This window comes from Castanea sativa, chromosome 12 (genome assembly GCF_040712315.1).
Source record: "Castanea sativa cultivar Marrone di Chiusa Pesio chromosome 12, ASM4071231v1".
NCBI lineage: Eukaryota > Viridiplantae > Streptophyta > Magnoliopsida > Fagales > Fagaceae > Castanea > Castanea sativa.
Window position 1 is genome coordinate 8804856 of NC_134024.1, and position 25935 is coordinate 8830790.

Below are 25935 nucleotides of genomic sequence, written 5' to 3' on the forward strand. Positions count from 1 at the left end.
ACTGCACCTAGAGAAAGAGAATGTAGCAAGAGACAAAAACCAAAACCCACTTGTTTGTTTGATAAAGATATAGCTACTCTGACACCTTTACTTAACAACAATTACAGAGTACAGGGTAAGTTCATCTCCAATTCTGAATAGCAACAACAGATGCTGCATAGATAGTTTCAGGTTCAGCCCAGTGATTACTTTCAAATTAGGATTAGCTAACTATTTTTCTTTTTTTCTTTTTTAATCCAGTTACTGTGAAAAATCAGGTTAACATTATTTCTCATTGAGAGTTTATTTTAGCTTTGGTTATTCCTAGGTTAGGTGAGGTACTCTGAATCAGGATGATACCGAATAAACGACTAATCATCATGATTGGAAATATTACTTTGTGAATTTAGGTCAATGTCATTTTAAGGTGTGGTCTCACCTGTAAAAAGGATGAGTGCATAATTACCACCAAAAAAGAAACTACCCTATAGTAAGCACATTTATCAATGCTTTCACTTGCTAGATTAAGATTGGGAATTGGACTGCTATGGTTGAGGATGTCTCTTGGTGATATATATTTTGAATAAAATTGCATTGTTTATGGTTTTCCATTCATAATAAATATTTATTGAGGTTAACCTGCTTCCTTTTTCTGTTTTTGAATCAGGCTTATACACACATGTTTTTGATAAGTGCGTTGAGAAAAGGTACAAAACTTTGTGTTAATTTCTTTCATGCAATTTGCGTGAACTTTTCTAAGTTGATTTTGAATTCACCTTTGAAGAATCCAGTTAACTTTTTTTAAAAAGTTCAGTAATTTTTTCTCTATATTAATTAATTGCCGAAAGTACTCATTTGACATTCTTGTGTAAAGAAAATGTATCAAATTGGTCATATTATCATTTATTATTTCAGGTACAAGGAGTCTGAACTAAATATGGGTGAAAATAGTTGCATTGATCGCTGCGTATCAAAATATTGGCATGTAAGTTGACAATCATATTCACATATGGTCTACACAGTACTTTCCACAGTATAAACTTTTGATTGATGTACTTTTTTTTGATGGGGTAGATTAAATTTCTCATTATTATATTACTCTCTTGTCTCTTGTTATAATTTGATTGATATAAAGTCATATCCATGTTATAATATGCTTGATAAGTTTGTAAATATTTTCAAGCTACTCATAGATATCTTGTATAAGGAGCAATGCAGATGTTTTAAATGTGGACTAACTCTCATCTATTGTCATATTCTTTTGAACTCGATTTTGTTACAAAAAAGACAATATTTCAGTTTCTTCTTACCTTCAATCCGTCCACAACAGAAGTTTCATATTTCCCCTTGCCCTTTCTTTGAATTTTGTGGTCTTGATGTTTGATTGGATTCTCTCCATCATGTTTCTGGCTTAAGTTTAATTTTATATCATTTATTACTTCCATGCTTCCTTCACGTTATTTTATTTAGTTTATCAATGCATACGTTATACCGATAATTCTGTGCACCATGACAATAGCTTAGAAATATCTGTATAAGTCTTGCAGCCTTGGTGTTGCTTTAGAAAGGCCTAACCTTATAGTCATGTGATTTTCTGTGACATCAGTATTTGAATAGTGGGGGTTGCTTGCTGGTTCTATTTTGTTTTGTGGTAATTTAGTGTATGGAATTGGTATTTCATCACCTATGAATTATGATTTGCATGTGATTACCATCATGTAATGGAAATAAAAGCAAGTTGTTTTGTGTTTTTGCCAGGTGACTAATCTAATCGGCCAGCTGTTAGGTTCAGGTCGGCCCCCAACGTGAAATTAAGGCTATTCTGAAATTTGCTCTACATTAGTTACATGTTTACCTAGCTGGCTGGCTGCCAAAGGTTGATATTGGAATGATTTTTGTTTGTACCACACTTTATGAGGTGGTTCCATTTTGTTTTTTTTTTTTTTTTAAGTATTAGCGGCAATTCATGCTGCTCCTAGATTTAAGTCATAAAATTGTTAGCTCTTCGTAAATGAAATATTATTCTTGGAAAAATCATCAGTAATTGTGATGATTGTATAACAGTTGAATTGTTTTTGCTGCTGCTGGTTTCTTGGAAGTTTGCAAATGCATGAAAGGAATGGAGATGTTAATGGCTTAATGCACATTAAGGGCCCACTTCCTTCCTCCACAGAGCTTAAAAAAGTTCTATACGTACATCAGTGCCCTTCGACTTCTTCGCATCTGAAGTTTGTGGTATTCTAGCTGATCTCATTATGAAAATCCAGACTGAAAATGAATGTGCAATTCCTACATGTGTGAACCTTGAAGCCCAATTGAATGACTCAAATTGCAAGCCTGTATAAGACATGTCAGATACAAAAACATCAACTAAGCAATTGAGCATGTTTAGATTGGACTCGTAGATTAATGGGATCTGTTTATCAGACTTTTTTCTAATTTTCTTTTCAATATCGCAAGGTAACTTGGGGCAACACAGTTTAAGTGCACTGCCTCCTACCCCACAAAGAAGGAAACGAGAGCTTAAAATGTAAGGCCAAAAATTATACGTGTAGCATGTTTCTTGTAGATATAGGACTTAGTGGTATCTCGGTCTTTGTTAAGTTTCTAAGGGTATTTTTAGATATTCTCTATGTATAGGGACCATTCTGGTCATTTTCTTTTCTAAGGGTAGTTTGGTCATATTTTAGTTTCGTGGTTATTTTAGTAATTTATTTAGATTTTATGGTAATTTCGGTCATTTTTTAAGTTTCAAGGTTATTTGGTCAATTTTGTTTATTGTAAGGGTGTTTTGGTCATTTCTTAGTTTTCGTGGTTATTTTAGTCATATTTTGGGTTTTTTTTGGTAAAAAGTTTTTATTTATTTATTTTTAATTAATTTAAGTTTCAGGATTATTTATGTTCTTTTTTCCCTTCTTACCTGATATTAACATTTTAGTTTTTGAGTGAATTACACAATTTTAGTGTTTTGATATGTTATAATTTGAATTTGAAGACAAATTTCTAAGTCATACACAAATTAGGAGATTACTATAACTATGATTGTCTTAAGATTTTAAATGATTCACTTGGGCACGTGATAAAAGTATAGTCACATGTGATGTTAGTACAGTCACATATGATGTTGGTATTACGAAATGTGAGGCTGGTACTATAAAATGTGATAAAAAAAATAAGAGAACCATCAAATATAACAAAAAAAATAGTCACATGTAATGTTGATACTGCGCAATGTGAGGATAGTACCATAAAATGTGAGAAAAAAAATAAGAGAACCACCTAATGTGACAAAAATGCAGTCATGTGTGATGTTGGTACCGCGTAATGTGAGGATGATACCATAAAATGTGAGAAAAAAAATAACGGAACCATCGAATATGACAAAAGTACAGTCACATGTGATGTTAGTACTGCACAATGTGAGGATGTTACTATAAAATGTGAGAAAAAAATAAGAGAACCATCGAATGTGATAAAAGTACAGTCAAATATGATGTTGGTACTGCACAATGTGAGGATGGTACCATAAAATGTGAGAAAAAAATAAGGGAACCACCGAATGTAACAAAAGTACAGTCACATGTAATGTTGGTACTGCGCAATGTGAGGATGGTACAATAAAATGTGAGAAAAAAATAAGAGAACCATCGAATGTGACAAAAGTACAGTCACATGTGATGTTGGTACTGCGCAATGTGAAGATAGTACCATCAAATGTGAGAAAAAAATAAAGGAACCATCGAATGTGACAAAAATACAGTCACATGTGATATTGGTACTACACAATGTGAGGATGGTACCATCAAATGTGAGAAAAAATAAATGAACCATCGAATGTGAAAAAAGTATAATCACATGTGATGATAGTACTGCGCAATGTGAGGATGGTACCATCAAATATGAGGAAAAAAAAAAGGAACCATCGAATGTGACAAAAGTACAATCACATGTAATGTTGGTACTGCACAATGTGAGAATGGTACTATCAAATGTGAGAAAAAATAAAGGAACTACCGAATGTGACAAAAGTAAAGTTACATGTGATATTAATACTACACAATATGAGGATGGTACCATCAAATGTGATATTTTGATAACCTGGTATAGCAGGTTGACTACTAGTTGGTACCATACCCCCCCCCCCCAAAAAAAGGGTGGGTACGCTAGAATTACCCTTATTTCAAATAATATAATTCTAGTTTTTTAAAATAAGTTAGCTTTAAAATTTTTGTTTCACATTATTCAAATAAGTTACTCAAAATAAACAATTCTCAAAAAAGCACTAAAAGCAAATACTTTTGAGAACAACTTATTTAATATTTAGGTTTTTTTTTTAATTACTAAAAATGTGTTAAAATATATTTATATTTAAATAAATGAAAAAATGTGAGATTTTAACCCATAGGTAAAAACTAAAAATTGAACAAATAAACTCACACTTATCTAGTTTTTTATTAAAAAGTTTTTGCAAGTGTGCTAAAGTTTACTTGTTCCTTAAAAAAAATTTAAAAGTAAGAAAAAAACTAAAAAATTGAAACTTTAAAAAGCTGAATATAAGAATTAAAAGCTAAAAATTAAAACTTGAGTCTATTTGGAATCAACTTATTTTGCTGAAATTAAAAACTTTTTACTAAAAATACTGTATATAAAGGTAAAACTATTTATAAATACATCTGTACTATTTTAGTTAACTTTTACTTTTATTTACAGTATTTTTCAGTAAAAAAATATCAATTTTATAAAATATGTTATACCAATAAACCCTAAAGTTTTCTAAAGTTGTCGGCAGCCAGCTTATTTTAGAAATAAAAATCAATGCATGTTTGGCATTTTCTTTTTTCTTTAACTTATTTATTGTTTATGGGTCCTACGCAAATCCCACAACAAAAAAATCGAAGCTTACTTCATTTGGAGTTTAGTGTTAAAGTCTTAGTAAAACAAACTATTTATCAAGTAAGCAGAATCATTTTTATCAATATCCCTTGTTCTTTTGACCATTTGGTAAACCACGAATTCCACGTTCCGATAAGATGTTGTACAAAAAAATATTAAATATTTTGTAAAAATTTGAAAGTCAAAACTCATATATGAACGTGAAGAAAAATTATAGAAACTCCAAAATACTCAATAACAAATAGATGAATCTAAAGAATCAGTCCACGCAAGGCATAAATCAACCCTCTGTATTAAAAGTTTAAGATCACAAAATATTTCTCACTTTTTGTCACAATAAAATTGTGACAAAATGTGATCAGTTAAAAAAGAAACTATAGCTTAGCACACTTGAACGAATAATTTGACTATATGACAACTCAAACAAAATGCGTACAACTCAAAAAAAAAAGGCCCCTAATTGAATTTATCTACTCTGAAACCTGACAGATATACCAATATGCCCAATGATTAAGCCATGCTAGGGGGTTGTAAACTTAGAAGTTCAAACTAGCACTAAACTCTTACCATTTGAAAATTTGTTCAAATCTGTAATATGTGTAAAAGTAAGTCAATATATATTGTAAGTACTCAGAAAATAAAGGTCCAGCCCCACTTAGATCAGTGGTACCTTTTCCTTCAAACCAAGCCCAAACAATAGAATTTCTAGAGATAGTGAGAATCAAGTCTAAGTGCAATTCAAAATTAAGGCCAAGCTTAAGGCCGAGGAGCCCAATGAAATAGATTTGCGTGATTTAAACAACAATTGAGTATAATGTCCACCTCGAGCAAGTCCGAGGATCAGCTTTCTTGTATATAAATGTGGTTCAAGTTTTACACCAGACTATTCATTGTTCTTTTTACTATTCTAATGGCCCTTCAAATGTTCATCCCCTATTTCGGGGGGGTTCTCTCCCTTTTATATCCATTTTCCATGCATTAGGGCATTTCTCTGGATACTTGTCCCATCAAAACTCTGCTGAAGGTAGTGGAAATGGTTGCTAGCTATGAATTTACTATTCAGAGATAATTTTCACATTAATGCAGCTGATAAGGTTGGTGTATGGCATTGAATGCGAAGGTGGGAGGTATATCCTTCAAGAAACTTCCTCCCACCTTCCTTGCCCACATTGTTATCTCTTCTTCTCTCTTGGGGCCTTCATAGGATACGAATTGTCCTAAGTCTCTTATTCTCCTCGGGTGGGAGGAGTCCTCTGAGTTCGTTTACCCTTTTGGGTCTGGATTAGGCAAGTTGATCCTCGGTCTAGTACTCCTCGGTCCTTGGACCCCCCCCCCCCTTAAATTTTAAACCAAATAAATACATATAGGTATATATTCTTTACCATATGTATATAATTTCATTATATATTAAAAGCATGTGGTTAAATGATTAAATTTACCATATTCTAATAAGTTAAACTTTAAGGACAATCGGTAATTTAACATGGTATCAGAACAAAAGATTTTGAGTAAGATCATATTGTCGTTACATTGCTATAATATTTAAGATCTTTCCAACTTTTCAATATTATTCACAAATCTTCCAAAGAAAAATAATTAAAATCTTTTTTTCTTTATGATTTAGCAAATCTTATTAACTAAAAAGCAAGAGAACAACGCAACAACCCAAATATACACTCACCAAGCTGCCAAACAAGGAACAACAAAACCATGCCCCCATACACGGTCCAATACAATAATTAGCAATAATAACAACTCCCACCCCCACCAAAAATAAATAAATAAATAATAATAATACTACTCAACTAGATCACAAGTTACAACTCAATTCTCAGCTTTTTCCAAAGATTTATATTTCTAGTAGACAGCTTTGAAGCAATATAACTTTAATCAAACTACTTTTTGAATCTATCTATAAAGTAGAAAAGAAGAAGAAGGAAAAAATTAAAAAGAAAAATTTTCTTTATATAGGGCTTGCGAAGATGACGCTTAATTTTCATTGCAAGTTCTTCATCAAACTCTTCATTTCCCTCCAATATGTGAGACATGTTCGAAATGATCTCCTCTTATATATCATTTGGCAGTTCATTGCTATGAATCCACAATTCCAAATCTCGTCCGTTAGATTTCACATTTTGTATAATCTCCTCCAATCTTTGTATATCTTCCTCCAATTTTTTAGATATTAACTGCAAGTATGTCTGTAATATAACAAGTTCAGTTTGTTTAATACTGCTCATAAAACAATGATGAATTTAAAACTTTAATCTTAAATATTATAGAACCTAGCAATATGTATGAGAATCATAATATAAAATAGCTGTGCCCCCATCCCCCATACCATCTCATGCATTGAGCTGCATATTTAAATTGTTAAATTAACCCTAAAACTCATTTTGATCTTACAATTTAATAAGATTATTTGTTAAATGGATGTTTATTGGCCCTCCAAAAAATTAATATGCCTAAAAAAAACCTTAAATCAACAAACCAATTAAAGATGTTGATGATCGAGTGTGACTAGTGTATTACACCCAATGCAGCATTATAAAATAAAATCTTCAAAGCTCGCCTGTTGGATAAGCTGTTCTGGTATTTAGAAAGTGAATGGCAATGCTGTGTCCTTCTATTTATACAGAAACCATCTCTAATGCTCATACACACAATTATATAAATAAGGACCTGAAGCATAGGGAAAAAAAAAAAAGAAAAAAAAAGAAGAGATGACGAGTGCCAACCTGAAAAATTCCAATTACGAAATACAAATACAGAAGGAAGCGAAAGATTACAATCAAAGTTACGAAGCGAATTTCCCAGATATAGGTACTTGATTGAAGGTAAACATCATGAAGACTGCAAAAAATTGAAGCAACTATAATGTATGAGATGGTAATATCAGAAATTTTTTTTTATTTTTATTAAATCTAAAACGAATTAAAGCCTACACGTGGGACTCAAGATAAGCAAACATAAACCAAGGTTACAACTTACAGGCTTAAAACAAAAATATATTATACAAAGACTGTGGAGAGTAAAAGGACCCAAGTGGGCCTATAGGCCTTTGGGCTGTAACATTGAGGGCCGACCTATTCCAGGATTAAACTCTATGAGTTGGCTCATACGCCGAGGGTCCGAGGATACAGTCGAGGGAGAGTTTCACCTCGGACAGATCCAAGAGAACTCAAGATTTTATTATAAAGGTCAAGGAACAACTCTAGAAAGACTAATGGATAAAAGGGGACATCCTGAATCTTCTAGATGCACCAGTATTAAAGAAAATATCAAGAGTAAAGGCTGCCACCTCCGCATTAAAGGCTCTGCACCTACCTCCCTGGCCGCATTAATGGGGAGGTGACCCCTGAACAGTGAGGTGGAAACTTCTAGTCACTGTTCAAAAAATATCAAGGAAGGAAGTATAAAAGGGGGGTAAAGGCCAAAGAAAGGGCGGCGGTAGCTAAGAAAAAGAAATTGAGAAATTGTAATCTTTAAGGAAGAAAGATAAATACTAAAGAAGTAGTCCTCGGCTCGAGTCCGAGGAGACCCATTGCAATTATTGTTCGTTATTTACCTGTATTTGTTTATAGAAGCCTGTTATCGAGCTCCCAGTACTTCTAACCTAGGTTTCAAGCCCACACTCTACAAATTTTATTGTTTAAGGCTCATTGGGCCTGAGCCCGTGATTGTTTTTGGGTCCAGGTGTAATTGTGCACTTACAAAGACCATGCATCATTTAAAACGTGAAAGCTGTAAATTATTTTACCATGATTATTTAATTTCTTATTAAGGCCAAAAATATAAGAGAGAAAAATATTTTGTGAAATATTCTTGTGAATTGCACATATTACGGACTAGTTTAAATATTATAAAAAAATATCAATCATTTTGTAATGAATAAGTCAATAAACTATGCATTGTAAATTCTTTCAGGAAAAAACTCATTATATCATTATATGGATTAATAGGGGCAATTTCAACTTTCAAATGAACTTTACCATACATCAATAATTATCTTGTAGTTTCTTTAATAGATAAATAAATACGTACATATACATATATATATATAGAGAAATGCTAATGAATGCCCTTAGGGCATTGTTTAATAATCTATTTAAAGAAAGTTTTTATAGGGAAAGAAAGAAAAGCAATTAATGTTTTGACAATTTTTTTCATTTATCATAAAAGTGATGTCAAAACTTTCCTAAAATAGATTATTAACCAATGCCCTAAAGACATTCGTTAGCATGACCCATATATATATATATATATATATATATATATATATATATATATGTAAGGACCAAAATTTGTAAACCAGCCTAGAGTATCACAGCTAGTTCCTTCACTAAAGATCCGAATACAATATATTTGGCAGAGAGGGTTCAACAACAAAAGTCCCCTCTTTGTATCTTCCGGTTCCTATTTATATCCTTGGCTCCTATCATCTCAGCCCTACACCTTGCAATCTATTCAGCTTCTTCCCCCGACACCTGTCCGTCGGTAATGGAGCAAAGCCCTAACTTTGCGTTCCGTACTGTTCAGGTCACGTCTACATTAATGCAACGGACAAAGTCAGTACTTTCTAATTAATGCGGCCAAAAAGGTTGGTGCCGGACATTTAATGCAACCTTCTAAGTTATCCTGCCACATTCAGCTATTCGCAATACGTCCCCTATGTCATCAACGCCCATGCCACTTCATCTTCAGGTATCCTCGGGTATGTTTCCTTATTCTTTTATTCTCCCCTGCTTACTATGTCTCGAGCTTCCCTTCCTTGGGTCCTCGGGTTTTTGGGTCTTTGGCACCTCACAACAGCCCCTTTAACACTTGAGTTATTAACCATAAATTAATAACCAAGTTTTAACTTCGCGTCCACGCTTCTTACATGTTTCTTTGTTTTCACACGTACAGACGTCTTTTCACTGCCCCACGACCTGCGTCTGGCGCCTCGTATCCCACGATGGAGCATTTATGGAGTCTGGCGTCTCTTTTCCTGCACACGTTCTACGGCTGGATGAATATTGTACGGCTCAGATTTCGATCTTAATTATGAGTGGGAAAGTTACCGCCCTTACTTCATTATTTCTACTTTCCTACCCCTATAAAAGCAAACCTTCAGGCTACATAAAGCTCATTTTGGCATTTTGAAGGATTAAAAGAAGAGAGAGCTCCCGAGGACAAGTTTTAAGCATTCTTCAGAGGTGTGTTCATTTTCCTTTTGCTTCTTTCTACTTGTTTGCTTTTCTCCCCTTGTCGTGGGGATTAATGGGTAGGTACGCTAAGCTAGTTAACACAGATGAGGCGAAGGCCGCCTTTAAAAACCGATATAGGATCCCCGATGATGTAGACATTCACTGTTGTGAGAATGAAGAGATTCCACTCATATCACGGCCACCTGAGTCCGTTTTGATTCCAATGATTGTGTTTATCGAGGGGGGAATGGAAATTCCTATGGGTAGAGTGACTAGGGATTTTCTGATAAACTATAGGCTTACCCCATCACAATGTTCCCCAAATGTCCTTAGAATTTTAGGATGCGTAGATGCCCTTAACCGAAGGATGGGGACCAATTTGACCTGGCAAGTTGTAAGCGGGTGTACAGCGCAAAAAGGGGACAGGGACTAAATATTATATGAAGTGTAGAATCCCCTCCGTTAGGCTGATCTCTTGCTTACCTGACTCAAGTAAAGGGATGGATGAAGATTACCTTGTCATTTCGGGAAATCGGCATGACGGCTTACACTGCCCTACCCGAGAAGGGGTGTCAGGTAGGGTTTCCGAGGACCGACCTAGTATTTAGGACTAACCATCTTCCCTTTATGTGATTTGTATTGCTTAACTTATTCATTCTAACGATTTTACTCCTTATTGCAGACGATTACCATACCGCTCCAAACTTGTCTGCTGTGAACCGTGAAGATCTAAACAGGATTCTTCGGTCAAAAATATTTTTACATAGAGATGGACAGCTCCGAGCAGCCCACATCATCCTCGGCTACACCCCATCCACCAAACGTTTCCAAAGCCCGAAGAACGTAATCAGAGCAAGGGATCTTCGACTAGCTCTAATTGACGTTGCAGTTCCTGGATTCATACTACCTACACCTTCGCCCGCAGGAACTCAAGACGCACAACTTCCTGCCCCTCTTGCCGCCCGATTACTTTATCCCTCGGAACAGGCTGCCAATCCCGTAATCGAAGAAAGAGCTACCACTCCCGAGCCAACTCAACCCGAGGTGACGGAGAAGGACTTTGAAGTGTTCTACCGCAAAAACGCTCCGTGCAGTTCCAATCCCTCAACCAACTCAATCGGTGATAGCTTGACCGCCCAACTCAAAGGGGTTGCGAGAGCATTTTGTTTGGAGGTGTGGGGTCGGGCTTTAGATGCTGCCAGGGTAGCCACCGACTCTGAACTCCGAGCACTGGACAACGTTTACTATCCTCTGGCCTTACATTTAGCTCCTGCTCCCCCCAAGCCAACAAGTGAATCAGCTGCGCCCCTCCCTGCTCCTGACTCATCTGATGCGCCAACAATGAAAAACCCTTCTCCTACAGCCCAGCCCGTGGAAGAAGTAATTGAAGGCGACTTGGCTGAAGGAGAGCCAGTAAAAAAGAAGAAAAAAGATAAAGACTTAGAAAAGGGAAAAGACAAGCAGCCTATTGCTTAGTCGTTTTATTGCTGTTTTGTTTGTTCGTTTTGTTGTGTTTTTTTTTTTTTATATAGACGGGTGTAAGGGGCGGCATGACTGCCACATTTTTGTAATGAATTTACAAGAAACTAATATCGGCCTTTCTGTTATGCATTTGTTACCATCATGTGTTATCGTTCAATTATTACCTTTCACGCATCTATTCAAAGGCTTATATCCACCAAAAATCATGACATAAGTTAAAGGTTGTTCATTGTTATACTTGTGATTTAAGAAACATAGAAGGATTAACTTGGGAATGATAACTTAACCACTTGATTTTTTTACAACGTTTGAGAGACAAGGCATGAAGCAAAATTATCTTAGCGCATCTAAAGGTTGCTTACACCAACACTTAATTGTTTGAGATCTGGATTATACCATGCTAGCACTTACCTTGTCTTTTGAAAAGTCACTACGATAGGCTTATGACTCTACGTTGTATCTGACTCGTTCTTTTAGTTGTTAGGTTTTCCTTGACTTATGATCCGAAGAACCGAATAAGAACTAAGATCAATTTAACACACAATTGGTTAATTTCCCTTAGACTTGTGGCCCGAGGAGCCGAACAAGCACTAAGGTCAGTTTAACACTTGTGTTTTACAAGTGGTTAATTTCCCTTAGACTTGTGGCCCGAGGAGCCGAACAAGCACTAAGGTCAGTTTAACACTTGCCTTCTGATAACTGCGAGATTGATACAAATGAAAACAAAGCAAAAAAGACAAAACACTTTTAGTACGAAAGGAAACTCTTTTCTTAATAATAATAACGTCATAAGTTATTTACATTCCAAGGGCGAGGAACCATCCTCTCATCCAGATTTTCCAAACGATAAGCCCCTATACCTGCTAATGATGTAATTTTATACGGCCCCTCCCAGTTAGGTCCCAATTTTCCCCAAGCAGGATTTCTTGCTGTGCCTACTACTTTTCTTAGCACCAGATAACCTGCTACTAAGGGCCTGGCCCTAACTCCCTTGTCATATGTTTTTTTGAGTTTTTGCTGATAGCTTCCCATCTTCACACTGGCTATTTCTCTTCTTTCCTCAATGGTATTCAAATAATCATGCATCCTGTCACGATTACTTACATCGTCATACTGGTCGGATTTTAGGGTGGAAAAACCCGATTCTAAGGGTATTATAGCTTCCATACCATACGTCATTGAGAAAGGTGTCTCACCTGTCGATCTTCGGGGCGTAGTGCGATAGGCCCATAATACATGAGGCAATTCTTCTACCCAGCATCCTTTAGCGTCATCCAAACGCTTTTTCAAACCAGCCACTATGACCTTATTTGTTGCTTCGGCCTGACCATTTCCTTGGGGATAGGCCGGTGTTGAACATCCATTCCTTATTCCCATCCCTGCACAATATCGGCGGAAAGCCTTGCTATCAAATTGAAGCCCGTTATCAGAAATCAAGGTGTGGGGGACTCCAAAGCGAGTTATGATATTCTTCCAAATGAATTTCTTTGCGTCCACATCCCTGATATTAGCTAACGGTTCAGCTTCTACCCACTTCGTGAAATAGTCCGTGCCGACAATGAGCCATCTCTTATTACCAACTGCCCGAGGAAAAGGTCCGACGATATCTAAACCCCACTTAGCAAAGGGCCATGGGCTGGACAATGGATTTAAAGTACCCCCTGGTTGATGAATGTTTGGCGCATATCTTTAACACTGATCACATTTCTTGGCATACTCTTGGGAGGTTTTCTGCATGTTCGGCCACCAATACCCTTGAGTCCTGGCTCTGTGAGCTAATGATCTTCCTCTGGTGTGGCTCCCACATACTCCTTCATGTAATTCTTCCAACAAGGGTTCCACAGCCTCAGGATGGACGCAGAGCAAATACGGCCCTGCGTAGGAGCGTCTATAGAGCTTCTGCTCCTCTGACAGCCAATAACGGGGAGCGCTCCTTCGTACCTTCTTGGCCACTGTTCCATCTTCAGGTAGTACTCCGTGCTGCAGGAAAGTTATGATTAGGTCCATCCAGCTTGGGCCCACACGAATGTTATGAACCCTTGCCGCCGAGATGCTGGTAAAGCTAGAGGTCAATAAATCCTCCACTATGACCATTCGTGGTAATTTCGAGCCCAGTGATATGGCTAACATGGCTAATGAATCGGCGTGAGCGTTCTGTCCTCTTGGAACTTGTTGTACTTGGAAACCTTCAAATAAACTTAACACCCCTTTGACTCGTTCAAGATAACTCTTCATTCTTTTATCTCTTGCCTCAAACTCTCCATTAACTTGCCCTACCACTAGTCTGGAATCACAATACAACTTCACTATCTTCCCTCCCAAGTGTTTAACCATTTGGGCACCCACTAAGAGAGCTTCATATTCAGCCTCATTATTAGTGGCTGAGAATCCCAGCCTCAATGATTTTTCGATAACTAACTTTTCGGGAGTAATTAACACAATTCCAACCCCGGCTCCCTTTCGATTTGACGCCCCATCCGTATAGACTTCCCAAGGAGTGACGTTTCCCATCCCGATGGTCATCACTGTCACCATGGTATCTTCTTGGTTGATCTGACCTTCTGTGAACTCGGCCACGAAATCGGTAAGGATTTGCCCTTTGATAGCTGTCCGAGGCATATATTTAACATCATAGGCTCCAAGCTTGGTTCCCCACTTGGCCACACGACTCGTGTAATCCGATTTCCTCATAATAGCCTGTAAGGGCAATTGGGTGAGTACCACTATGGTGTGAGCTTGAAAGTAATGGGGCAATTTCCTCGTTGCATGTACCACGGCTAGAAGAGCTTTTTCTAAAGGTAAGTATCGTTGTTCTGCTTCCTGTAAGGACTTGCTGACATAATATATTGGTTTTTGAACCCCATCATCATTCCGTATCAAGACGAGACTTACAGCGTGATTTGTAACGGCTAGATAAGCATACAACACTTCTTCCTTTTTTGGTCTTGATAATATCGGTGGTTTAGTCAAGTATTGCTTTAAATCCTCAAAAGCCAAGTTACACTCATTAGTCCACCGGAAATCTTTCCACTTGTGCAAAAGACAATAAAAGGAGCAGCACCTGTGCGGACCGGGATATGAATCTGTTCAATGCTGCAACCATACCAGCTAGCTTCTGCACTTCCTTAGGATTCCGAGGAGGATGCAAGCCTAAAATGGCCTTGATTTGGTCGGGATTAACTTCAATTCCCTGATGAGTTATCATGTACCCTAGAAACTTTCCCGAGCCCACTCCAAAAGAGCACTTTGATGCATTCAAGCGTAACTTGTACTTTCTTAAAACTGAGAAGGTCTCTTGTAAATCCTTCAAATGGTCTCCCGTCCTTTTACTTTTAATTACCATATCATCGATATAGGCTTCCATATTACGCCCCAACTGTGAATCAAACATTCTGGTCACCATCCGTTGGTAGGTGGACCCTGTGTTCTTAAGACCAAAAGGCATCACTTGGTAATGGTAATTGCCATTAGGGACACGAAATGCCATCTTCTCCTGATCATTTAGTGACAAAGGGATCTGATGATAACCTTGAAATGCATCCAAGAAACTCATTCGGGGATGCCCAACAGTTGCATCCACCAATTGATCGATTCTGGGTATAGGGAAGGGGTCCTTAGGACATGCCTTATTCAGATCTGTAAAGTCAATACAAACTCTCCATTTGCCATTCTTCTTTTTTACCACTACAGTGTTGGCTAGCCACTCAGGATAAAAAATCTCCTTGATTGCCCCAGCTTGCTTCAGTTTACTAACCTCCTCCTTAACTGCCTCCGCATGCTCTTGAGACGCGCGCCGAAGGGGCTGCTTTCGTGGCGTAGCATGGGGATTAACATTCAAATGGTGGCAAATGACTTCTGGATCAATTCCCGGGACGTCATAGGTCGTCCATGCAAAAACATCAATGTTATCCTGTAAGAATTGAACCAACTCCTCCCTTTCCGGTATCGGTAACCTTGATCCCACTTGAAAATATTTCTCTTTGTCTTCCCCTATAAATACTTTGTCTATCTCTTCGGCAGAACCTCCATCCTCAACTTTACCGACTTCCCGAGCAATTTCCTTTAATTGCTATAATGTCTCCAGAACTTCCCCTACCAATGAACCTTGACTTGTTCGGATAGTGGCAGACGTCAGACATTGCCTGGCTACAGCATGGCTACCATGTAGTACTCCCACATTTCCTCGTATAGGATATTTCACCATTACGTGCAAAGTAGATGAAACTGCCCCCATTGCATGGAGCCAGGGCCTGGCCAAAATGGCCGTGTACGGTGAGTATGCCATAACAACTATGAAGTTAACCTGTACTTCGGAACCCTCCACCTGTACAGGTAACTTAATCATACCTCGTGGAATTACCTGTTTTCCATCAAAACCTACCAACGGGGAGTCATATTTTTCCAAATCCTCTTCTCTCAACTTTAACCCATTAAATAGATCAGGATACATGATTTCTGCACCACTTCCATCATCCACCAAGACTCGTCTCACGTCATATCCCCCGATACGAACCGTTACCACCAATGCATCATCGTGGGGCTGACACGTGCCTTCTTTATCTTTATCGAAACATCCCAATACTGGCGTCGCCGAGAACCTCATTCTTTTAACTACTTGATTGCTTTCCTCCATGACTTCATTTCCAAAACCATTTTGAACGGTCATGACCCGAGAAGGTTTCCCAAATTCTCCTCTCGGCTGTGCCAGAATGACGTTAATAGTGCCTAGAGATGGTTGAGGAGCATGACCCCAATATTTCCGGGTGCCTTGTTGTCCCCCTTTCCCGTCCGGTTTAGCCAATAAGTGATTAATCTTCCCAGCTTTAACCAATTGATTTAGATGATCGCGCAGTGTCCGGCAATACTCCGTGGTGTGTCCCTTGTCCTGATGATAATGGCAATGGAGGTTTTGATTCCTCATAGATGCATCTCCACTCATTTTGTTGGGTGGCCTAAAATATGGTTCATGCCGAATTTTCTCCAATATGTGATGCACGGGTTCCTTGAATAATGAATTAATCAGAGGAGTTTCGGCGGTCATCGGGTGGCTTGAAAAGTCTCGTTTAGGCCGGCTACCTTGGAACTCCCCTCCCCGAAGATCTTTCCTCTCTGGATACACTTTCATTTTTCCTTTGCTTTGCATCTGGTCTTCTTCTACCCGTTTATATTTATCTATCCGGTCCATGAGCTGACGCATATCTACCGCGGCCTTCATTGTCATTGATTTCCTTAACCCATGCTCTGTGGGAAGCCCCACCTTGAAGGTTCTCACGGCCACATTTTCCACATCACCATCAATTTCATTATACATTTCCCAATATCGGTCAGAGTATGTTTTGAGTGTTTCGCCTTCCCGCATAGACATAGACAGTAGAGCATCCATGGGTTTTGGAATCCTACTACAAGTTATGAACCTTGCTCCAAATGCCCTAGTCAACTCCTCAAAAGACTTCATGGAACCTTCTGCCAAAGCATCAAACCACCTCATGGCTACGGGCCCCAAACTGAAGGGAAAAACTTTGTACATCAGTGCCTCATTATCCGAGTAAACGGCCATCTTTTGGTTAAAATGACTGACGTGTTCTACAGGGTCAGTCCTCCCATTGTACATAGTAAAAATGGGTTGAGAAAACCTACGAGGTAGCTTTGCCCTGTTTATCCTGGTCACAAAAGGGGATTTGGCAATTTGCCTCAGGGCCTTACCCATTGCATCACCTCCATCATCATGATATATCCCATCATTACCTGGCATATCTATCTCCTTCTGCTTCTTCGTCATAACACCCGAAGAGGCGCTGACACGGGTCACACTGCGCAGAGGCTCAAATACTGGGGGCTCATTTCCTCCAAGGTTTGCTTCCGAACTGTCACTGGAAGAACAAGCGTAACTCTTCCGTCCCTGTTTTCTACTATCCAAGAACTTGCGTAAGTAAGCTATCTCAGATTGCATTTGTTGCAATACATCATCGCGAGACATCTGCCCCTCAGTTGGTGATCGTTGTTCAGCCCCCAGACCGCTATAATGTGCTTCCGCCACCCCTGAGGTATGTCCCTTCCCTATTCCTTGCTGGAGACTTACGGTTACGTCCCTGCTTCGTGAACTCACTGATTCCTCTCTTTCTGGATATGCCTCAACCATATACTTCTAAACGGAATGTATCACGTTGTTGTTCCCACAGACGGTGCCAATTGTAAGGACCAAAATTCGTAAACCAGCCTAGAGTATCACAGCTAGTTCCTTCACTAAAGATCCGAATACAATATATTTAGTAGAGAGGGTTCAACAACAAAAGTCCCCTCTTTGTATCTTCCGGTTCCTATTTATATCCTTGGCTCCTATCATCTCAACCCTACACCTTGCAATCTATTCAGCTTCTTCCCCCGACACCTGTCCGTCGGTAATGGAGCAAAGCCCTAACTTTGCATTCCGTACTGTTCAGGTCACGTCTACATTAATGCAACGGACAAAGTCGGTACTTTCTAATTAATGCGGCCAAAAAGGTTGGTGCCGGACATTTAATGCAACCTTCTAAGTTATCCTGCCACATTCAGCTATTCGCAATATGTCCCCTATGTCATCAACGCCCATGCCACTTCATCTTCGGGTATCCTCGGGTATGTTTCCTTATTCTTTTATTCTCCCCTGCTTACTATGTCTCGAGCTTCCCTTCCTCGGGTCCTCGGGTTTTTGGGTCTTCGGCACCTCACAATATATATATATATATATATATCTTGTAGCTTTATGATATAATGCTCACAATTTAATTGATAAATCTTTTTTTCTTTGTTTTTTAGCAGCCGGCCCACAATTGAAGGCGGAATTGATAAATCTATATATGGGACAGAAGTTAACAAGTAATGCATGGCCTCCCAAAGTTTCAGTTCAATGCAAAGAAGTGTGGCAGTGGACATTGCGCAGATAAATGTTATATTTTAAAGAAATGCTATGTTTACAATAGTTTCACAACTAAGGATGGTAATTTTGTCCCACTCCACTTGCCCTGTCCCTTCCCACTTCGCCCCACACGGGTTTTTCCTGTCCTACAAAGGCACTAGGGCAGGGATGGGGCGAGATTTAAGCTTCGCACCACAGGGCGGGGTGGGAATGGGGGTTTAAACTTTTTAGACCCAACCCGCCCCGCCTCGCCCTAGCTTGCCCATCTCCGCCCCACCCCTCATTATTAAGGGTTAAACTGTAAATTTTTCATACCCTAAAAACTCTATTATTTAAACAAATATATCTTCAACTTATTTTATTCTACCCAATAAAGCTTTCTGTCTCTTTTTTTTCTCTAGCAATGTTTAAAATAAGGTGTCAATTTTAACATTTTCTTTTGTCTTTATTATAAACAAATTTATATACTATTAAATCATTGATTTTGTATTATGAGATTTTTATTTTTGTTGTAATATTTTCTTATTAAACACTTTAATAATATTTTACTAAAACAAACTCTTTAATAATATTATTCAATTTTTGCTAAAAATTAATTTGATTTGATGGGATAAATTTATTTATAATTTTAAATATATTCAATTAACGAAACATGTTTTATTAAAAACAATTGTAATAGTTGTAGGCAAATTAACAAGAAGGGGTGGGGCAGGGCTTCACGGGGCCCCAATGGGCGGAAATGGGGTAAGAAAATTTTCTCCGTTATGCGGGGTAGGGTTGAGATGGGGTAAGACAAAACTATGCATGGCTGGGGTGAAGACCCTATCCCTTGGACCGGCCCCGCCTCGTCCCATTGCCATATTTATTCACAACAAATCATACGTAGTAGGTTATTATTAGTTATTATGAGTAGGTAAAAAAGTAATTTACATTGTAGATTCAAATTATAACTAATAAAAACTCATCACCTATGATTTATTGTAAAAATGTTATGAACATAACACTTCTCTATATTTTTATTTTAATGTACTTTATTTGATATTTGAAACATTCTTTGTCATGGATTCTAGAGTTTTTGAAAACCTGACTACTAAAATTCTGTGACAAAGAATATATGTTCGAATTTTCCAATAGCATGATGTGTATATTGATTATTGATAACAATTAGCACCAACAAAAACTATTGTGTGGAATAGATCAATTTTGAATGTCAAAAGAGTAAAATATGTTCAAACCTTAAACGTCGCAGGCCCCACCAGAAACAGAACTTGAACTTCTTAAGAAAATCCTTGGATGCCACGGCACCAGATTGAAGGGCTTCAAGGAATATTCCAAAATCGAAAAATGTTGTATTTGGTGTCTCTACAGAGCAATAATCATTTATAAATGAGTGATTTCCTGAACTATGATCACAGTTAAAAGAACTTGGGATGCATCCAATACGATTTGTACAGGCCATGTGCCAACAAGTTGTCTCTCGTTCGATGGAAAAGAAGTACCAAAAGGCACCTAGTACCTAAAAGACCACCAAGTCAATAAGAGATCAGTAGATTGTGCAGCAAAAATATGAAGTAAAATAATTAAAGAGAGAGTATTCTGCATACATGAGAAAATTACTTGGAAAGAATAATTAGAGAGAGAGTATTCTACACCTTCTTACAACAACAAAAATTAGACCCATCTATAGTTTTCGCAAATAAAATTTACAATTATGTGCAAGGAAAGTGTAGCGTACCAAGAATAATTTTTCTAAAGAAATGAGAGAAAATCCAGTAATAAATTATTTGGAGAATGTGATAAAGAAATACTAAAGAAGTTCTGAATGGCCATCCTCTACTAGTGCGGCATAAAGCTTTAGTCTTGATAGATTACTAGATTAGCCATACCAAGCATACCAAACATTTTAGTGGAAGGATATACTAAGAAATTGAACATCCAACTTACATGGCTCGCAATAATATACAGAAAGAAATACAATACAACTTTCACCGATACAAATCTGGAAAGTTGGTTGTCCGTTCTGATAATTTTCCTCCATGATAGACAGATTCGTAGAACTCTTGGCACGTATTGGAAGAGAATAGCAGCACTTAGGAGATTCTTATCGGAGCCTCTGATGATCATTTGTGAAAAAATAATTGGAACTAACACCGAGACAAATGATAACGAGTATTGTAAGCTCTACTAATTATGTAGGACGATGTTACTTATATATAGAAACTTGATATTCTTTTCCTCATATTCAAATCACATATGTTTTCTCAACATCCTTTCGAGTAAAACTTAAATATAGTACATTTGGTTTTTCAATTAAACATCAAGCATTTAAATTCAATTAGAGTGATTTTAATATACTATACCTAAGTTTTCACCATCTTTTATATCAAGTTTCAGCATGCCGTACTTGGTATAACTTACAAGCTAAGAGTTTGGGATTGAAGGAAACCTTTTCAAACCGAAACCTGCTAAAAATTAGAAAATTTTAATTCAGTCCTGAACTCCATTAGATTCTAGGAGTCTTATTTCAAACCTATGGCCACTTATATTTAAGAAATCTAAACCAACAAATTTTTAACCAAATTCAATTCTTGATAAACAACATGACACCAGTATATTTAATCTTACATAAATTGAATAGTGTTGATCATTCAATTTGATTTAAATTTTTTCTAATAGTATATCTGCCGTTTATTATCACCATTACATACTCAAACCAACTAAGAATACTAAAATCCCAAAATACTAGAGACAGTAAAAAACTGTGGGAAAATTTAGAGAAAAAGACTAGAATTTTTTTTTTTTTTTGAAATATTATTAAGGCTCGATTTATTCTGATGTCAAATGTTTTTCGTAAGAAAATATATTCATCCTAGAACATTTTAAGAGAAAATTTTTTGTTTTCTAGTGTTTGGTTTTGCTTTTAAAAATGCTCCTGAAACATTTTTCATGTTTTGGCTAGTAGGGAAAATATAAAAAGTTCCTATACTTCAATAAAATTTTCAGCCATCCCAAATAGTTGAGAAATGAGAAAAATATTTTATGCCTATAAACAAATTGACTCTAAATAGGGGTTCTAGTGATAGCAACCTTGTGAATGTTATGGTAACACAAGATATGCTTAAATTAAGACACAAGTAAATTTCTACCTACACAATCTATTTCACACATTTTATCACAAATTGTTGAGCTGATAACTTTTAACTGGTAGATGTAAACGGCAAGTTAAAAAAAAAAAAAAAAAGCGAAATATATTGAATCCCTAATTTTATTTCTTTAGGACACCATTGAAATTCTCATGATTTGTGCCTATAGAATTAGGATTCAAATCCTCATTTAGCATTCATAAAAAAAAAGATCCTCATTTAGCAAGAGTAAGATCACGAACTCAATTTCTACAATTAAAATTAAACTTCAAAAATCATACACAAAAAGAGTTTAGAAGTATAAAAGTCTCTCTTACCTGTGGGAGAGGAAGAATAGCGAGAATGTCAATTAGGAAGTAGGACAACAAGTACCTCTTTGCTATTAGCCAAGCATCCATAATCACCTTAGTTTCTCCACGTTTTCGGGCGACCTTATCTATATAGGGACAAAGAAATTGCAAAATGATATTCAAGAGATATATCAAGTCAGTGATTGATCGCAAACAAATAGCTATGATCTTTAATTTTGTATCCAATGTAAGGCACTTTCTGTCTTCATTGATCACATGAAGGTAAAAGAACAAAGGATCCAATGATACTGCAATCACACACGACACAATAAACATCACATTCCACATTTGGAGGAACTCTCCCTCTGGTTCAAGAGTATGAAGAATTTTTTTTCTCGTTCTTTCAATCTCTGAATAAACTCCATTATCATTCTTTGGAACTTGCCCCTCAGTATTCCCAATCCTGAACAAACAAATAAAGACAGTCTAGCTAAAACATATCAAATATACCCATCAATCTGAAAGAATAAACATCAAAGGCACCATGAAGTTATAGATAGAAACAACAAACATGTACAATTTTAGGAATATTACTCTTACACACTTGCTTGACAGTTATATAATTTGTTTAAATGGTCTAAAGATTCATGTAATTTAATAGATTGGGAAGGAGTAAAATATTCTCTTTCTTGCTTTTAATTCATTTAAATGTTTGAAATGAAAAATGATTGAGAAGGAAAATGCTAAACTTATTAGTGATTCTACTACAAAAAGAGTTACAAATTAACATGGTAATGCATGTAATAATTGGTATCACATCAACAATATAATATATAAAATTTAAATTTTTTTTATATTTAAAAATTGACATATTAGTTTGTAAGACTTATGTAGCATCTTCCCATTCAAAAATGTGTTGACCCTTTATTAACAATTAAAAAAAGATCACCAACTTTAATCTATACAAGAAACATAGTCTAACATAATATATAGCATATAGCACATCTACCAAGAGTATAAAATCTAAAGTTGATCTTGGTTAAGATTAGATATTATAAATCTAAAGAAATATTTAGAGTAAATTTTAAATAAAATTTAAATTGTGAAATCTATTTTCTCTCTATTTCAAGAAAAATGAAGCAAATTGTGTTCCATGTGACACAATATGAAGAAAAAAATAATAATTTTTTGCTAATAATATATGGCATTATATTATAAAAATTGCTCGTATACTTTCAGGTAATACTATATTTTTAAAATTTTAATGACCAAAAACTATGTAAGGTATCCAACTTTTTCTTATTTCATGCATTAATTTATAAATCAAAAAAACAATTTCATATTAGTTATTGTACATTCCATACATATAAAATTAATAATTTTCAAAACGTGAAAAAGATGATATGTATTATAGACGATGTATACTTATAAATGTGCCATAGTTTTTTATTTTTTATTTTTACAAATAAGTAGGGCCAAAATGGGCATTAATTAATCAATAAACCCCACAAAAAAAAAATGAAGTATAATGATTTTCTGTTTATCACAAATCAAACCAAAACGGCCTTTTAGGCTTCGCCTACAAAGTTATGGGAAAAATCCTTATAAATATTAATCAAATCATTCTCAGATTAAGAAAAAAAACAAATTATATCAATTTTAAGTAACTAGGAAAATCCAGAGAAGGAATAGAACCTAACCTCACACCGCTATCTTGCCGATGCCCACGGAAACTCATAACTTAAGCTTTCAATGATACAAAGTCCAAAATAAAGAATCAACCTGAGAATGTGTAACTACATAAAAATTGAATTGAGTAGCAGGAATTCTACAAGGCTGGGCTAGAGAGAACAGGATATGGCCAAAGCAAAGAGAGCCAGGCAGACATTGGCTTTTTGCAGATGCAGATGCAAATTACAGACCAAGGGCAACTCTTGCTGTTCTCGTAAATACTAAATAGTTTCTAATAATTGAATCATTAACAATAGTCTTTCAACTCAGCCAGCTACTAAACTTGGTATTGTAACCTAAGAAAAAGTCCAACTATATGCAAAGTCCCAGCAAAATAAGGTGATATAAAAAATATATATAAAAGATAGAATATTTTGCAATTTGCTAATTGAATATAACTTGGTCATTACAATTGCAAGTGGGAACTCGAGAAATGATAAGAACACGAAAAGGAAAAGATAGACATCATGATATATAGCAAGTTGACTATAATACCTTCATGATATTTAGATTGCATGTGATAGTCCAATCGATCATTTGACTACCATAGTAAGATCATATTGCCTGTCCGCGAAGTTCGGCAGCCAGCTTATTTTTTTGGAAATAACAAATAAAAAATCAATTTCTCTTCAATTTTTTTTTTTTTTTAAATTATTCCATTTAAAGGACGAGTAACAAGTAAATGGAATCATTTATATCAATATCCTTATAACCACTTGAACCACAAATTCAACGTTCCAATAAAATATTTTATACAAATTGTTTAATATTTGTTAAATATGAAAGTCAAAACTCATATATATTTTGTAATTAGTAATAGCAATTTATTGTAGCAAGTTGCTAAAAAATTTTAAATTTAGCATCTTTATTGTAGGACATTTTTTGGTGTTTGAGGTGCTAAATATATAACTTTTAAGTTATTTTAACATTTTTATTGTGAATGCTCTAATGACATACAAAATAAATAGGGAATGTAGTATACTTTCAAGAGAAACTTTGAAAGACATTAATGTAATTTTAAGTTCTTCCAAAATAAATTCACCCCAGAAACAGAATTTTAGCTCTTACTCTTTAGTCCATACCTACAAACAAAACTCAAAATCCAAACAACCAGCAAATGTCACAGGAAAACCAATGTGAAGATGTTTTTGCACAACTTAATACAATCGAAGAGCTGCAAAACAAACTAGCTTTTCAACAACAATGAACAATGTCAAGCACTACTGGATTTTGAAGTTGTCTTAAAGCAGAATGAGCATATATATATAATAGCCGGTTTTTGTTCTCCTAAGCCAACTGGAAAGACTTTTCAACAAAAGCTCCAAAGACTGAGCCATTTCTTCCTTCTCTGTTTCTCTCTCTCTCTCTCTCTATCTGTGTCTCTGTGTCTGTGTGTGTTTTTTTGGTTAGAGAGAAAGAGGCTGCTGTGCCTGTGAGGGTTTTTGGGTTTTGCTTTGCTTCGTATTTAAGGGTGGTTTTTTTTTTTGGGGTTTTGCATGAGTTTTGACAGTTTTCTTAGAGATTGGGAGCTTGGATAGGTTAAGTGATGTGGGGGAGTCATTGAAAGCCCAATCTAGAAGATCTTGTCCATAGAAATCACCTTTTCCAATACACTCAGCCTCTGAGGAATCAATTCCCTCACCATTATTACCAGTTGTGAAGCTCCACACAATGCCTTGAGTGATAAAAAGAGTCGCATCAAGTGGTTCTCCCTCCCGAACAATCTAGCTTTGCTCATTGTAGTACACTGGCTTGAGAAAGCCGCAGATCCTTCGCAACGTACAGTCGTTCATTTTTCTCAACCAATGGCACCTAGCTTACAAACAATTGGAGAAAAATAATGAGAAAAAGACCAATCTACAAGGATCAATGTCAAGAATTAAATAAAACCTCCTGTGCCATTGTACTTGTAGGGACACAAATTTTTGGCCTCTCCCCCGAGGAGGCTATCTCAGATCTCTACAACAATAGTTAAAACAACTTAAACTATTAACAAGGAATAAGCACTCCATAATGAGAAACACAAGCAGTGAATTTCTATCACCATTTATAGCGTGATTACAATTACAAGTGTTAATCTTAGAAACTATACTGTCCCCGTGGTGACACCCTTAGTGCTACTGTCTCTCTCTTTCTATTCTTTCCCCCAGAAGATTTTTCTATTCCCCTTTTTCTTTACCTCCCCCACCCCTTTTTATAGCTTCAATCCTTGCTCTTATCGTTACAGCTGTCCTGCTGCTTACTAGAACCTCAAAGATATTTTTCTCCACTTTATCAGATTCCTCGTCTCCCTTATCCTGGAACTCTAACTTTTGGGGGTTGTTACTACTGTC

The 25935-nt window shown here is 36.4% G+C and overlaps 1 long non-coding RNA gene and 1 pseudogene across 1 annotated transcript; one reads left to right on the forward strand and one right to left on the reverse strand.

The window, feature by feature from the left end:
- Positions 1 to 609: 609 nt before the first annotated feature.
- LOC142619221 (uncharacterized) lies at positions 610 to 1804 on the forward strand. The gene is made up of 3 exons (XR_012841462.1): positions 610 to 686; positions 895 to 964; positions 1738 to 1804. It is a non-coding gene; the product is annotated as an uncharacterized LOC142619221 (long non-coding RNA).
- A 351-nt stretch (positions 1805 to 2155) lies between these two features.
- Positions 2156 to 23705, reverse strand: LOC142620134 (cyclic nucleotide-gated ion channel 1-like; annotated as a pseudogene).
- Positions 23706 to 25935: the final 2230 nt, after the last annotated feature.